Source organism: Silurus meridionalis, chromosome 9 (assembly GCF_014805685.1).
Source record: "Silurus meridionalis isolate SWU-2019-XX chromosome 9, ASM1480568v1, whole genome shotgun sequence".
Classification (NCBI taxonomy): Eukaryota; Metazoa; Chordata; class Actinopteri; order Siluriformes; family Siluridae; genus Silurus; species Silurus meridionalis.
This window is the reverse complement of record NC_060892.1, coordinates 20,783,268-20,800,608: the sequence shown is the minus strand read 5'-3', so window position 1 is coordinate 20,800,608 and position 17,341 is coordinate 20,783,268.

Genomic DNA, 17,341 nt, shown 5'->3' with positions numbered 1-17,341 from the left:
GCCACGCCCCCTCTGGCCCCCTTCGGCGTAGCAGGTGCTTTCTCGGCCGCTTTCTCTGAAGCTCCCGCTTCAATGGCGCACATATGGTGCTCGTTTAGCATCATCACCAGCTCCTATTTAAACTTCCACACTCTCACTGTCCGTTATTGTTGGTTCACGGTGGTCGTTGTTATCGCGCATGCGTATCCCGGTACGTGTCTTCCCACCGGCACTCTCTTAATGGCTGCGCTTTTCTTCCCAATGCGCACCGCGGATTCCCCTCCCCCACGTTCGCTTTCGCCTCCTGTTCATCGCATAACATTTAACAACAACAGGCATATGTGCACTAACTAAAAGCAGAGATTCACCAGTATACAATACAACACATGTAGCAGCTGTAAGCCTTGAATTTTCCACCACTTCCGCGAGTTCTTTTGCGGCTGCACCGAGATAACCAACGTTAAATGGCAAATTTTTCCCCCATTGTGCTCGAGATATTAGGGTTCGGCGACATAAAAAAAGTCGACATAACCGATAAAAAATGCTTAGAAAAAGCGAGAATTTGGCGGTTCCACTTCAAAAACGTCGATTTAATAGGGTTGTCGAGATAACCGAGGGCGAGATAACCGGGTTCCACTGTAGTTCACTTATTTAGATTTTTGTTCTATTATTACTACATTCTATAAAGCTTCTTTAAAACAATGTTTATTTTGAAAACGCTATAGAAATAAACTTGAATTTAATTAAATCCAGAGCCAAGGCCATAATATATTGAAGCTGTGTCTATTCATGATTAATATATCGAATGTAGTACATGGGTAAAATTTTGGTCTTTTAAATAATAGCGCATCCCTGCATGAAACAAAATGTGCAGGGTCTTTGTTGGTACCTACAATAATAAAGACCACAGCAGGAATTAAAGCTTTTACGAACAAAGCTCCAAGTTTATGTAACACTTCCAATTAGTGTTTAGGCTTCAAAATATGTATAAGTCTAGAATGAAAAACTGTTTTCTTGAATGAAAAATTCTAGAATAAAAACCGTTTTCTTTTATAACACAATATGAAGGATTAAACCATTTCTGTCCACACAGGCTGCCCAGGTGCTTGTTTAGTTTCTTGTAATTTCGAGACTGGACTATTGCGACTCTCTACTGGCAGGTCTACCTCTGAACGCTATTCATCCATTGCAAATTATCCAAAATGCAGCTGTGTGACTTGTGTCAACCTGCCCAAGTACTCCCACACCAACCCACTGCTGTGATCCCTTCACTGGCTTCCAGTAGCAGGTTCAAAAACACTGATGCTTGCCTGCAAGGCCAAAAATGGACCAGCGCCCTCTTACCTCAGAGACCTCATCACCCCTCGCACTGCACCATGCTATCTGAGATCCTGCAGCACTGCTAAACTGGTACCACCTCCTTTTAGGATAAGAGGTAAGTATACAGCACATGTTCCTGTTACTAAGCCCCATGTTGGGTCTATGGTCTAAGGTCTATGGGGCTCTTGCCTGCTTTACAAGCTGGCAGATCCTCCTGTTGGCCCAAGGGAAGCAGCTTTTACTGAGGGCAGTATACATCCCAGGGCACTTGAACCAAGGAGCAGACGCCCTTTCAAGGCAAAGGCAGAGGACCAGGGAGTGGAGTATCCACCTGGATGTGGTGGACCATATATGGTGGAAGTTTTACATAGCACAAGTGGACCTCTTTGCGACTCGAAAGATCTCGCATTGTCCCCTCTGATTCTCCCTCATTAGCCCAACTCCACTCAGACTGAATGCTATGATGCAGGTGTGGCCAAGGCTACACCTGTATGCTTCCCCCTCATTGCACTGCTCCCAGGAGTTCTGGATTGAGTTTGCTGGGATGGAGTCCGATCCCATGCCTTCTCGAACACCCTCCCTGGGAGATTCCTTTCAGTTGGAATGTTCTGTCTCAGGCAGGGGGTGCTTTGCTTCACCCCCACCCAAGCTGTGAAGGCTGTGGATATGGCCCCTGAGGGGGCACAGCTCTTAGCCACTGGTCTCTCTGCCAAGGTTGTATAGAGCATTCTCCAATCCAGAGCTTCCTCCACAAGGAGGTCGTATGCCACAAAGTGGCACCTTTTCACTATATGGTGCCCGGTTGGCCCAGTGCTGGAATTTCTTCAGGAACATTTCACCAAAGGGTTGTCTTTTTCCACCCTAAAGGTTTACATGTCCGCTATTGCAGCTTATTATGCTCCGCTTGCTGAGCAGTCGCTAGGGAAAAACCCGCTGGTGACACGTCTCCTCCGCGGTGTAACCCAGAGTGCCTTCTTGGGACTTGGCCTTAGTTCTGGAGCCCCTGTCTAAGTCTCCCTTTGAGCCTTTGCCCGAAGTGCCTTTGAGATTTCTAACAGACAAAACTGTTTTTCTACTGGCTATATCGTGTCTAAAGAGAGTTGGGGACCTTCATGTCCTTTCCTTCACCCCAGGCATGGCCAATGCCTTCCTCCACCCCAGGCTGGGGTATGTGTCCAAAGTGCCCTTGGTTATACCATGACTACTTATGCTTCAGGCATTCTATACACCTTCTTTTCAGGCCCATGACCAGGAGAAGCTTGACCGTGTGTGCGAGCACAAAACACATGTCCACAAAACTGCCTTGTGGAGAAAGTCAGACTAGCTGTTTGTCTGCTACGATCCGTATATGAAGGGTCTCTCTGCAGATAAGCTGACCCTCAGCAGATGGATTGTGGATGCATCTCCTCACCACTTTTGGGGTCAGAGCTCACTCAACCCAAAGTGTGGCGGCCTCTAAGGCCTATTTTTCTGGAGTGTCCCTCCAAGACATTTGCAACGCTGTGGACTGGTGTACCCCTCTGACCTTTGTCAGGTCCCATAGCCTTGACATTAGTGCCACTCCTGGCGACTCTGTCCTTCGACCCAGCTGTGCCCATCCAAACTTTGCAGTTTTGTTTAGTTTTACTTCCTGGTCATGACGTCACACTGCCAGTGATGTCTTGCTTTTCTGTTGGACTGATTACACATGTAGTTCAGATCGTGGTCACATAGAGGCGTTTCCAAAGCATTGTTACCCAGCTTCTCGTTCCCTCAGGGAACCAGGGTTACATACGTAACCCAGAGAAATTTGCAGTAAGAATTTGTGTGTTGAAGATTCCAGCGGATGGTGTCGCATCCTAATCTTAGGTTTTATTCATTATACAGAATATTATATAGATAGAGACTTAGAGCTAAAGTTAAAAAAAAAAATATGACATGCTCATACTGAAGATACTTCCAACACACTTGACTCTATAGTAGGTAGCTGTGAAAGAGAAATTATTTTATATGTTGTTCATTCATGCTGAAGTATGCAAATATAAAATATTGGAAAATACATTATTCAGTCTGATTCTTAAAATATTTTTACTGGCTCAGCATATTTGAGACAACAAAACAATCTTTGGACAGTTTGAAAGCAAAAAGTAACATTTCAGAGGCACACGGGCAGTGCAATTATGTGGCATATGACTGAAAGAAAGAAATAAGATTACACAAATGCATGTCAAGAGTTTACATGAAAACTGCAACGTCAGTGAATGCTGATATGACAATACAAAAGAAATGTGGGCAGAACCCACAAACTTGATAAAAGAGTTGAAGCTACAGTGCTATCCATTGAAATTACTTTCAAGTGAAAACACTTTGACTTTGAATATAACACTGATGTCTGTCTCAAAACAATTTACAATGTATTATAAGTGTAAATTTAACAGAATGAAACATTTAGAATAATATTATATTATATATATTTTTTTATCTAATATAGTATGACTACAAATCAGAGTTAATGGTTTGTGTGTGTTTATCGGCGTTACTTTTTACTTAAAAACAGCTCTGCTTCTCATCGCTCAACTGTTCTAAACACTAGCATCTTGCACAAATTAGGAAGATATTGAGCAACAAGAAGATAGCTAAACTAGCCACTAAATACTTGCAGTGTATGTAGCTAAGTTTCTCTTTTAATCCACATTCTGTCTTGCAAAAATGTAGAGCCCCTGGGCAGTTGTTTGTTTAGTTCAATGGACATTCACCTGACTGCAAGAAACTAAAACAGCTACAAATTACAAGTACTAATCTTAATTTTACAAAAATAATTAAATAAATAAAAATAATTATGTTATGCTAATTGCCCACTCATGTCATATGTAGAAACCATGTAATCGGTCTGAATTAAAATCAAAATGGTTGACACAAACAAGATTCCCCTCCACCACCACCACCAGCCATTTTTGATATATGAAACCTGACTTGTCAGTGAGTCTGAGACAACTGTGGTACCATGTAATCCACCAATGGCACCTTCTTACTCACTGTCTCAGCCAGGAAATTCAATAAAGTGCTTCAGATGGTTCCAAATTCAATTTTACTGTTTTTGTAATTTCTCCCAGTGGGACATTTAGAGGGTGAAAGAGTGGCAGTTTCTCTTTCTTATGGGAGTGTTGTTTAACTAAAAATTAAAAAATTACGTTTGTAATCATAACTTTTTCAGATAATATTGACCTCATTTTGCAAGACTGCTCATTAAAATGATATTTAACTCAAACTGTCAGTATGTAAAAGCTTTTTATTGTACCTCTCTTCCTATTAAAACTCAGCTGAGACTACATTTTCGCTTTCTTAAGCTTATTTTATTCACTTAATTTGCATGATGATAAATGCTGCATGCAATAATCTCCTGCTCATAGAGGATGTGGAGACCATTTGGGATGTGGAGAACATCAAATTAGGTTATAGTGGTAATGGCCAAAGCTTCCCCATGTTTATTTTATTTTTGGTGACTATTGCGCAGTTTTTACTTTGGAATCAGCTAATTTTCTTACATTGAACTTCCATGCATTATTCATTTACTGCTTTGTTCAACTATTGTTAGTTCATGCATTGTATGACAGACAGACAGACAAAAGAGAGCATAGCACTTAAAAATGCATTAAAATATTAGATAAATCATCAGTCAGTTACATTCATTTATTAAATTCATGCAGATGTTAAATATGTGGCTGCTTTGTAATGAGCTTAATGTCTCACAATCTGCAATGCAAAATTTTAATAATTGGTTTCCAATGTCTGCATCTTTTTTCTCAGTACTTTTCCCCTAACTTTTTAAGTCCTCATCTGTGTTAACTCCAATCACCAGCTTGTTCTCTGACACTGAGCAGCCTCACAAGAAAAAAGCCAAGCAAGCTAGTTAGTTAATGCTAGCTCAGCAAGGGCACCACACTGCCATTGGGAGTTGCTCTTAAACACCATTGTGCTCATCTGGGCATTTTTTAAATAAAAAGTTTGAACAGAACGTTTTTGTCAGTGAACACGGGTGCAGGGCTAAGTGAGTAAGGACCCAAATGCAGGATGTCACAGGGGTATGGAGAAAACAGGCTTTAATAAGAGTAAGGCAAAAACAAGTCCAAAAAACAACCCAGTGTCTTAACACAGGCGAACAGGGCAATGCAGGGAGAGAACCAAAACCAAAAACCAAAACTAAACCAAAAAAAAAATCCATAAATCGACAAACTGAGCAATACAGGGCAGAGCAAAACACAAAACAAAAAACAGTCTAGAGTCCAAACCAAGTAACTAGGGAGGCAGGGCAGAACAGAGAACAGGGTTCAGGAACAGGAACAGGGACAGAAACAGGAACCATCGCAGGCAGAGTGGCAAGAGTAATCTCAGTGGCTAGGAAGCCGGTAAGATAATCTGGCCCCGTCCTTAAATACCTGGAGGCGTGGGAAAAATGGCAAGATGCCGCCGACCCGGAAGTGCGCACTGCAAAACCGAAATTGAGCGCCGGGAGATCCTGACAGTTTTAGCTTTTACAGGGGAAATCTACCCGAAGAGCTGGATTAAATGAAATAGTCCAAATTGTCTATTTGTAATTAATATATAAATTTATGGCTATTTGGAGATTTTGTCAGTGGGAATGTCATAGGCTCCTCCTGAACTATAGATACTAACATTGGCAGGCACATTGCATTTTTACATCCTTGGATTGGATGATCAGAGAGCACACAAGTCAGAGCTCGTAACCTGCTTCTGTAGCAAACTGCACAAGCTCAAACATATTCGTCTGGATTTAATAGATGTATTTTCTTTTCACAATGACTAACAGAGAAGAAGAAATTGATTTGGTCACAGATATACTTACAAGGATATATTCAGATATATTTGGTCGCAGATATATTTTCAAGAGAGACTTTTCAAGTAAAGCCGGACATTGTGAAGAAAGCTAAGCCAAAATAGTTAAAAACGGTTGTTAGCTTATTCACGAACCATTTTTACCTTTGTGTTTTCTTTCCTGTACAATTTGCACAAAAAAAACACAATTTGCCTTAATGCACGGAAAAACCCCTGGGTCGTTTTATGAGGTTAATATCGATGCTTGTGGCAGAGTGTCAGGGATTCCCCTGCCACGCCCCCCTCGGCCGCTGTCAGAGATGCACCCTGCCACGCCCCCCTCGGCCGCTGTCAAAGATGCACCCTGCCACGCCCTCCTCGGCCGCTGTCAGAGATGCACCCTGCCACGCCCCCCTCAGTAGCTCTCATGGTTCCTCATTATCCAGTGCCTGCCTGAACACCGACAGCTGTGACTCGTTAGGGTTCAGACTATATAGACTCACGTTCTCGAGTCACAGGCTGTCGGTTCTTGTATTGTCATGCTGGTGATATCCGTGGCTGCTCGACCGCCAGCATTCCCCGCTGGTTGTGTATCCTGGTTCTGTTCCTTCTGGATTACTCTTAGCCGCTGCCGTTAACTTTCGTTTCGGACTCTAGGTATCATTTTTGGATTACTCATCTCGAGCGGATATTCTTTGGTTGTTTTCTCGCCTGTTTCCCCGCAGGGCGACGTCGGGCCTCCAGGTTCCCCTCATGGCGACGTCGGGCCTCCAGGTTCCCCTCATGGCGACATCGGGCCCCCAGGTTCCCCTCAGGGCGACGTCGGGCCTCCAGGTTCCCCGCAGGGCGACGTCGGGCCTCCAGGTTCCCCGCAGGGCGACGTCGGGCCTCCAGGTTCCCCGCAGAGCGACGTGGGGCCTCCAGGTCCCCCTAACGCCGGCAGAGCTCTCCAGAGGCCCTCCGAGGGTGTCGTTCCGGTTCAACGTCCGAGCTCTCCAGAGGCCCTCCGAGGGTATCGTTCCGGTTCAACGTCAGAGCGCTCCAGCGGCCCTCCGAGGGTGTCGTTCCGGATCAACGTCAAGGCTCTCCAGAGGCCCTACGAGGGTGTCGTTGCGGTTCAACGTCCTGCCGAGGGTGCCTCTGTGTTCCTGGTCTCCGTTGAGGACGTCGCTCCGCTCCAGGTCTCCAGGGAGGTCGTCTCTCCACCCCCTGTCTCCGCCGAGGGCGTCGCTCCGTTCCTGGTCTCCAGGGAGGTCGTGTCTCCGCCGAGGGCGTCGCTCCGCTCCAGGCCTTCAGGAAGGACGTCGCTCGGCCTCTGGTCTCCGCCGTGGACGTCGCTCGGCCTCTGGTCTCCGCCCTGGACGCCGCCGCCTCTGGTCTCCGCCGTGGACGCCGCCGCCTCTGGTCTCCGCCGTGGACGCCGCCGGCCTCTGGTCTCCGCCGTGGACGTCGCCCGGCCTATGGTCTCCGCCGTGGAAGTCGCCCGGCCTCAGGTCTCCGCCGTGGACGTCGCCCGGCCTCAGGTCTCCGCCGTGGACGCCGCCGCCTCTGGTCTCCGCCCTGGACGCCGCCGCCTGAGGTCTCCGCCGTGACGCCGCCGCCTCAGGTCTCCGCCATGGACGCCGCCGCCTGAGGTCTCCGCCGTGACGCCGCCGCCTCAGGTCTCCGCCGTGGACGCCGCCGCCTCCGCCTTCGCTGTGACAGCGAGGGTTCCGGTTCCACGCCCGTGGAGATCGCGCCACCGCTGGTCTCCGCCAAGAGCTTGGCTCAGCTTCCGGTCTTTTCGAGGGCCGCTGACCCATTCCTGATCCCGACCGAGGACACCCTTTTGCCTTTGGCACCTTCCGATCCTCCCCTGACCTGCTGCGATGCTCACAGGACCTCCTTTGTCCCGGGTCGGTTGGGGAGGCCTTCCTCAGAGTGCCCCGGCCCGCCTGGCGTTGGTGGGTTTTTGGGGCGTCGGGTGCCGCCCCTGGAGGGGGGGTACTGTCAGGGATTCCCCTGCCACGCCCCCCTCGGCCGCTGTCAGAGATGCACCCTGCCACGCCTCCAGATATATATTCAGATATATTTGGTCGCAGATATATTTTCAAGAGAGACTTTTCAAGTAAAGCCGGACATTGTGAAGAAAGCTAAGCCAAAATAGTTAAAAACGGTTGTTAGCTTATTCACGAACCATTTTTACCTTTGTGTTTTCTTTCCTGTACAATTTGCACAAAAAAAACACAATTTGCCTTAATGCACGGAAAAACCCCTGGGTCGTTTTATGAGGTTAATATCGATGCTTGTGGCAGAGTGTCAGGATTCCCCTGCCACGCCCCCCTCAGTAGCTCTCATGGTTCCTCATTATCCAGTGCCTGCCTGAACACCGACAGCTGTGACTCGTTAGGGTTCAGACTATATAGACTCACGTTCTCGAGTCACATGCTGTCGGTTCTTGTATTGTCATGCTGGTGATATCCGTGGCTGCTCGACCGCCAGCATTCCCCGCTGGTTGTGTATCCTGGTTCTGTTCCTTCTGGATTACTCTTAGCCGCTGCCGTTTACTTTCGTTTCGGACTCTAGGTATCATTTTTGGATTACTCGTCTCGAGCGGATATTCTTTGGTTGTTTTCTCGCCCTCGGCAGCAGTGAGTGTTTGTTTGTTGAACTGTTTTGTTTGAATAAAGACAATGCTCCAGTTATTTCCGCTTCCGCGTCGTCAGCCTGACACAGAGATAATGTATGTGGGTGGTGAAAACGAGACTTGTTGAATTGTGTTCATTGCTTTCTTGCTTTAGTAATGCCATTCATTTTTTTGCTGTATGAGATAATTGTCAATGATGTAGCTCTTTGTTTTACTGCGTAATTCTGTATAATATTGATGGTTTCTATAGCTGTGGCGTCATAATGATGTATTTAGAGGTGGATCGATTCTAGTAGGACACCACTGAAGGCCTTGGTGTGAAATTCACAGCCACTGGGTACTAACAAACAGCAGCACCACTTTTTTCACTGAACTCAAAGGTAAACATAAATGAATAAATTATATCATGGTCAACTCTCACTGTAATAAGTGAGCTGGCTGCGGATATGGACCACAGACATGTGAATTCCAAATTGATTGATTTAATAATCAATGTAGTTATATTTTTACTACACAGATATTTGTTTTATTAGAATGTTTTAGGGCCCAAATTTTGTAATCTAAACAAGTGCTCTGTTTTTATTTTTCCCTTAATACTGTGCCATAGTTTTAAAGGGATGGCATATTTAAACTACCCAGACAAGCATATTCATGAATAAGACTGGTTTGTATTTGAATAAAGCATGATGTGGTGAAAGCAGTCATTAATATACATGCTTTTGTTGGAACACTGGCAGGAAATGAGGCCAAATAGTTTCCATAAGTGCTTTCTATTAAAAGGAAGTCAGAGGAAAATAAATAAATAAATAAAACAGGAATGACTTTTAAATACTTAACTGTTTGGGCCATGTAACGGTTACTCTTGTGCATAGGTTAAACATAAAATTACAGCTAGCAATTACAAAAGCAATGAACAATGACAGGCAAAGTTTTTATCCTTAGATATAAAAGATATAATTCTATACTGTTGGCTTTAATCAGGCTGCTTAATTCATCTTTTATTCAGATTGCCAGCAAAATACAGCATACAAAAGCATACCCTGAAATAGCACACAATTTGCATTCCTTCGATCAAATGTGTCTAGGAAAAAATAAGGCCAAATGTTCTTCATAAGAGTGTGCTCTTAGTGTAATGTCACATATAATGTCATCATTTATCAGACTGCCTTTATAAGTTCAAAAGAGATAAATCTTGTAATTATGATCATTATGATTGTAAAACTTGTTATTCTTCTGATGGCTGAGTTTGACTCTTTGTCAAATGTTTAATTTGAGTTAATGATCAGTGTTTAAAAATCCACTTTTTCCTTCCAGAGCCACTTTGACATTTTGGAAGTGCTCTCAGACTTGACTGAAACTCAACATTGACCCAGTTTGTATTTTTTTTTCTAAATTGAGAATATATCTTAATGGGTAATATTAAGATATAGTCTGGATTTAGAAACATGCAGAATGGGCTAGCCTTGATAACAGCACCACTTCAACCTCATAGCAAAAACAATTTTCATTTGTGTAATGCAACTACTTTCACTGATCAGCATGAGGGACTAAAAAAAATTGCTGCCTAATACATATGCATAAACTTCCCACTGCCTTGGAGACAGCAGAGGTTACGTTCCAACGAATCAGGTATTACAGTATCCCAGAGGACACTGAACCAGACTAGGGTAAGAATTCACATCCAGAAAAATATAACATTCAACCAATAGCCAGTCAAATAACAGAATATTGGACTTATTAACATCCCCCCTGCCCTGTCCCACCTGCACAGGTTGTGAGCCTTGTGAGCCTTCTGAAAATTAACAAGCAGGGCTGTGACATTCTGGATCAATTAAAAGGACTTAATAGCATGTTCAGTGTTGCAGCTGTCAAATCTCCTAATGGTGAAATATTGAACAGGCATGTAAAGGCCTTCTTGGTAAGTCATTGTCAAATTCTCCTCCTGTGTGATGGTCAAACTTGCTTGACCAATACAGATGCACAACACGTATTGAGAACATTGAAAATCCATCCATTATAATACTATGGTTTCGTGCATTTTTTTATTTGCAGTTTTTATTGTCATTTTACTGTGTACAATATTCATTGTCACCAATCCTCAGCAGCACAAAGTATCAGTATAAACAGTAAAAAATATATCGAAGCAGCTAATTTATGGATTTTTCCTGGGTTTTTCCCGGTTTCACCAGCTTCAAGTCAAAAAACTGAGCCCCATAACATTAGACCAATGAAATTGCAGGACGGGTTCAGGTGAACAAATGAAACTCTTAATATTAAATCGCGCTCCCACTGAATCGGGCCGCACCACATCGTAAATATGGATGCGGTTCCTCAGACGTTTGACCTGCCGCTCACTCGGACTGTCAACAGGAAATGCGAATCATTCGTCACGCTGGAAACAACCGGGCATGAAAAACACACTTCACCTGTGTTCTGAGCTGCACGGCATCGGGAGAAATGATTCACCGATGGTGATTTTTAAACGCACGATGATGCCAAAAGAAAAACTCTCAAGAGAAATAGTTGTGAAAGGAAGGAGGAAGACAGTGAACAATGACTTTCTTGGTAGGCTACTGTTTAGATACAAGCCGTGTAACAGGCACTGTCTTTCGTTAAAGCCTGTGTAAAGTTCATTAGTTTCAATGTAGGTATAGACTTATAGGCTTATAGACAGGTGCGGCTTATTTATGTTCAAAATAAAAATCTTTGTGAAATTCAAATTGAAATTTGCGGCTTATAGTTGGGTGCGCTTAATAGTCCAGAAATTACGGTATATAATATAACCATATAAGACAATGAACAAGGTGATCTAAAATGAATGGTGTAATGTGATGAGGCTGAAAAAACACTAAATAGAAAATATAAGAGATATAATATATATTATATACAGAAATCTGATATATGGCAATATATGCAAAGTATAATTCCATACATGTTCATGTTTGAAACTGTCAGATACTTTCAAAAATGACAAAATGACCGTTTTCATATATGTAGGATATATTTTCCCTAATACACATATTTAGGATACATGATACATATATACGTACAAAAATATATATGTATATATGTAATATGTATATGTATAATATGTATAAAATAAAATATAATGTATATTTATATACAGTATATTAGGGCTGTCAATCAATTAAAATATTAACTCAATTAATCACAACTTAATCGCACATTTTTATCTGTTCTAAATGTACCTTAAATTAATACTTTAATTAAATTAAGTTTTTAATTCTTAAGTTAACATGGCTAATCAACAAATATGGATAGTTTATGCAAATGTATGTTTATTATTAATGAAACCATGCTCAACATAATGCATGAAGACAAAATATTCTTGTAAATAGGCACCAAATGGAACTTTTGCTCTGCTTCCACACGGACGGTTTTGATTGTCGGATTAAATTTCATCTCTTTCATATTGATTTATTTATATTTTTAAGTAAAATGGCCAAACAGAAATGCCACTGCATTAATTGTGCGTTTATAACATTAGTGCTGTTAAAATGAATTAGCAAATTTTGACAGGTGAAAAAAAAAATACATATACAAAAAATATTTAATCACAAAAGTTAAAACTTAGTATTTATTTATTTAGTATGTTTTTTTGGGGGGGGTTTGTGACTTTAAGGGGCATGCGCAACATCTACATTCGCCTTCCGGCAGCAAATCAAGTATAGTGTATGGAATTTAATATCTGATCAGGTTGTTTTTAGATTTATTATATTCATGTTATAAAATAGTAATTTGGAACAATAATAGTTATTTTATTGCATGTATATGTGCCTTATTTGAATTTTTTGCTTAATTTCAATTTGTGGTGAGAATTATTTTTGAGTGCTTTTCATGTAAGTTAAATATAAGTTTTAAATATATGAAATACATAAATGGCATCTATATCTATGTGACACTAGTTTCACATAGTAACTGATTTTATTACTCAACATTCAGTATCTTATATAATATGCTGTATAATATACACATGTATACATTTTTTATATACACATGTATAGAAACATTAGAGATTAAGTAAAAAAAAACGTTTCCAAATGTTTGTACATATATTATATTAGATTAGATTATACATGTCTTAAGCAACCAATAGAATTACATATATGTTCACATATACTGTGTATATATATATATATATATATATATATATATATATATATATATATATATATATATATATACATTCTGACTTCAATTAGGAGATACCAAGCAAGTGTATATTAAATCTATGTTGCACAATTATTTTGTTTTATATTGTTTTCATATTGCACTGTGCTTTCTGAGATTTGCAGCATTTGGGGTGAAGGGGGTTTGAGTTTGATGCAGGGCAGGGTCTTGTGATTGTATTCAGCAGCCCATTCATTATTGGAATAAATGCAGCTGGTGGAAGTTAGAGCTCCTAGAGCAAAACTGATCTGTAGCCTGTTAGTCCATGTATAGAGCCTAGCACATACCAGATAGCAGAGGAACAAACAACTGGTGGGCTGGGTGAAACAGATCTTTAAAAGATGCTATGAGCTATCTCATGTTGTCAGCTGCCATAGATTGGCTAGACAGCTCAGTCCCAATGATACACTGAGCTACCTTTGGTTTTGTTAGTTTTCAACAGTAGTGGGTATACCATACTGCTATGCAGTAGGAGAGTCTATTTTGTATAATATTTTTTAAAGTACTGTCAAGAGCAGTAGTAGTTGGCAGACCTTCCCATTCCCCAATGGACTCTGTTCAGTACTTTTCACTAGGTAGATTATTTTGAGAGATGTCAGAACTTCTGTGATGTGAACAGTGACAGTAACAAAATAAATATAATTTGCTACTGTACTTTTAAAAAAAGCTTTTTGACGTATCTGTATTCTACCTAGGTATTTCCATTTGGGGAGACTTTTATTTTAACTTAACTACATATCAAAGTCAAATATCTTTGTGTATCATTGTCAATATCTTTGTGTATCATTGTCAACCCTCAAGAGCCTTGGTATCTGCAGAACAGCATGGGAATAATTTGCTTCCTACCTGGAAGGTTGCTCATACCAGGTAACATGGAGGGGATCCACATCTGCCCAATGCAGACTCACCACTGGTGTCCCACAAGGCTCTGTACTTGGTCCCTCCTTTTCTCCCTCTATACCCACTCCATTGGTGAAGTCATATCCTCACATGGGTTTTCTTATCACTGCTATGCAGATGACACTCAACTTATCTTTTCTTTCCCTCCATCAGATACCACAGCTTCCGCTCGGATCTCAGCATGCTTGTCAGACATATCTTTATGGATAAGTGCTCACCAACTTAAACTCAACCCCAGCAAAACAGAACTGCTGGTCATCCCAGGTGATTCATCCCCAGGTCAAGATCTCCAAATAACACTTTATGACTCTCTGCTCTCCCCTTCAGCCACTGCTCATAACCTTGGGGTAACTATGGACAATGAACTGTCTTTTTTCCCACATGTCGCTAATGTTGCTCGTTCTTGTCGATTTCTTCTCTATAACATCCGAAGGATTTAACCATTTCTGTCCATACAGGCTGCCCAGGTGCTTGTTCAGTCTCTTGTCATTTCAAGACTTGACTACTGCAACTCTCTGCTGGCAGGTCTTCCCCTGAACACTATTCGTCCACTGCAAATGATCCAAAATGCAGCTGCACGACTTGTGTTCAATCAGCCCAAGTTTTCCCACACCACCCCACTGCTGCGCTCCCTTCACTGGCTTCCAGTAGCTGCACGTATCAGATTCAAAACACTGATGCTTGCCTACAAAGCCAAAAATGCACCAGCACCATCTTACCTCAGTGACCTCATCACATCTCACACTGCACCACACTGTCTAAAATCCTCCAGCACTGCTCGACTGGTACCACCTTCTCTCAGAATTAGAGGTAAGTACACTTCAAGGCTCTTCTCTGTTCTGGCACCGAGGTGGTGGAATGAACTTCCCCTAGATGTCCGTACAGCAGAGTCCCTGATTATCTTTAAGCGACGACTGAAGACCTACCTCTTCCTGAAATACCTAAATTAGCACTTTTTCCAAGTTTGTAGAATTCGAGTTATATTTATATTGAGTTTGTAATCTTGCGTACCAGTGTAGATTTATTCATTGCTAGAGATTTAAAGCACTTTTGTATGTCGCTCTGGATAAGGGCGTCTGCTAAATGCCGCAAATGTAAATGTAAAATGTAAATCTTACATTCTACTTAACTACATTGTGCAAAATCATTCTTTTTATTTATGAGTGGAAAAAACTGTTATAGCATGCAACATGCCACTAATCAGGGCCGCTTGGTGGTACCTATTTAGCACAACATCCAGTTCTGCATCAGTTTAACTGCAAGTATAACATTTTGTGAGTAATAAATGATGGTAGAAATTCCTGATTTTAACATGCTACAACACCCATGGCCAATAAGCGCAATTGTTTTGAAGTAGTTGAAAAGAAGAATTTGGGCTCATGAACATTTTAATAGAAAGCAATCAGTGTTTAACTAAGATTGTGTGCTAATAGTTAAATTGAAGTCTTAAAATAAACCTTTCATTTATTTTTTTTAGTTTATAAGCAGTATAAGCACCCAACCCCTGCAGACATCTTGTTGTTTCCTGAAATCAGACCCACCAGCGTTGTTGAAAAAATCCCTGACTACTCTTTTGGAGGTTTGCACTCATATATTAAAAGAGAGCAAAGGAGAGGGCTGAGGACACACCCTTGTGGCATTCAGGGGATGGGTTTAAAATGTCCGGTAAGAAGTGCATAATCCACAAGCAACATTATGTGTAGAGGCCAAGTCTGCAGAGATTGTCGACCGGTTTGTGAGTGATGATCGTATTGAAAACAGAACTGAGGAAAAACAAACAGCAACATTCACACATGGGTTTTGTTGCTCCGGATGTGTGAGGATTGTCTGGTGTGCACCAATGACTATGCTCTCCATTGATCTGTTTGATCTATATGTAAACCAGTGTTGGCAGAGCTCAGGGGGGTGATGGTTTTGATTTGTGCCATTCTCAAAACAATTTGGTGATAATTGGAGTCAGGGCAACTGACTGGAGTCAATCTAATAACCCTGGATTTGCCAGTATCGGTCAGAGCTTGGTATGGTAATATGTTTGTAAATACATTATTTGTATCTCAAATCGTTGTTCATTCTCTGGGGATGCAGCACATATTGCATCTTTACCCTGCTGGCTTTCAAAATTAGCTTGTTGATAAAAGAAGTATCCATGTTGAAGTGTTGTCAATTTTGTAATCTATATTTGCCATAATCCAGTTCACATGCATGAAAAAATGTTTTTAAGAGTTTTTGAAACGCCAAGTTCTAGGAATATCTAGCATATTAACACCCAACAATTTATTTCAGCTTGAGGTGATTATCGTAATGACTATATATATATATGTTAAAATTATATATAAATGTAAAAAAAAAAATTAGTACATTTGATTAACTTCAGTCCAGCTTATTAGCTATTGGCCTTTTATGCTTGATATTTCTGTTTGGTGATGAGACAGCTGGCAGTCTCCCACAGTACAGGATGTTAAGTTATAAAGGTCAAGCATTTTGAAACCCAGGCAGCAGAGAGGTTAATATTAGATTACACATACCCCACATCACAGGATCCATGTTCTTCATATTAGTTTAAAAAGAGCCTGAAATTGAGACACAATTTACAGTTGTCAGATTACAAATCTCCCTCAAAACTGATCTAAATCAGGGTGTTTATTTATATATAAGAACTCTCCTCCAAGCACCTTCGGCTTTTCCTGCATTAATGCTTTAGTACCGGAATAAAAAGCACTTCTGGCAATTTAGTAAAAAAAAATTGTGAATCCATTGAGTAATTCATTACTTATTACTTACTCACTAACATGTAAAAAGAACTCTGTGAAAGTCCATACACTTAATGAAACCGCAAACTGACGGTAGAAGAGTAATTAAATTTATTATTGGTGCATGGCTGTAATCAAACTATTAACAGTAACAGCGCTACTAACAGTAGCTACACAAGCAACACTACTTTACTAGTAGAAGGGGAAAACTCTATGCTTTCCATTCAACCACATGAACATCAGTGTTGTTATTTGCTGTTTGAAATAGTTTAACTTTTTTGGGAAGGCTTTCCACTAGATTTTGGATGATGGCTATAGGGATAAAGCATTTCACTGCATGTCGTACTCTGTATTTATATATTCACTCCAACCCTAACATATCATGTCTTAATGGAGCTCACTTTGTGCACAAAGAACAGCAGGGTTTGGCTTCTTGGTTCCTTTGGGGAAGAAACACACATAAAAGAGTGTAATGCTTAGGTGTCTATAAACCTTTGAGCATATACACTGGCCAGGCATAACTTCATGGCCACTGATCAGGCATAACATTATGACATTCTGCCTAATATTGTGTTGGTTGGTTCTAACCACTGCAGACCAGGAACACCCCACAAGAGCTGCAGTTTCGGAGATGCTCTGACCCACACAATTTGGCCCAAACTTGCTCAAATCCTTACGCTTGCCCATTTTTCCTAATTTTAACAAATCAAGTTTAAGAACAAAATGTTCACTTTCTGCCTTATATACCTACTAACAGGTGTCA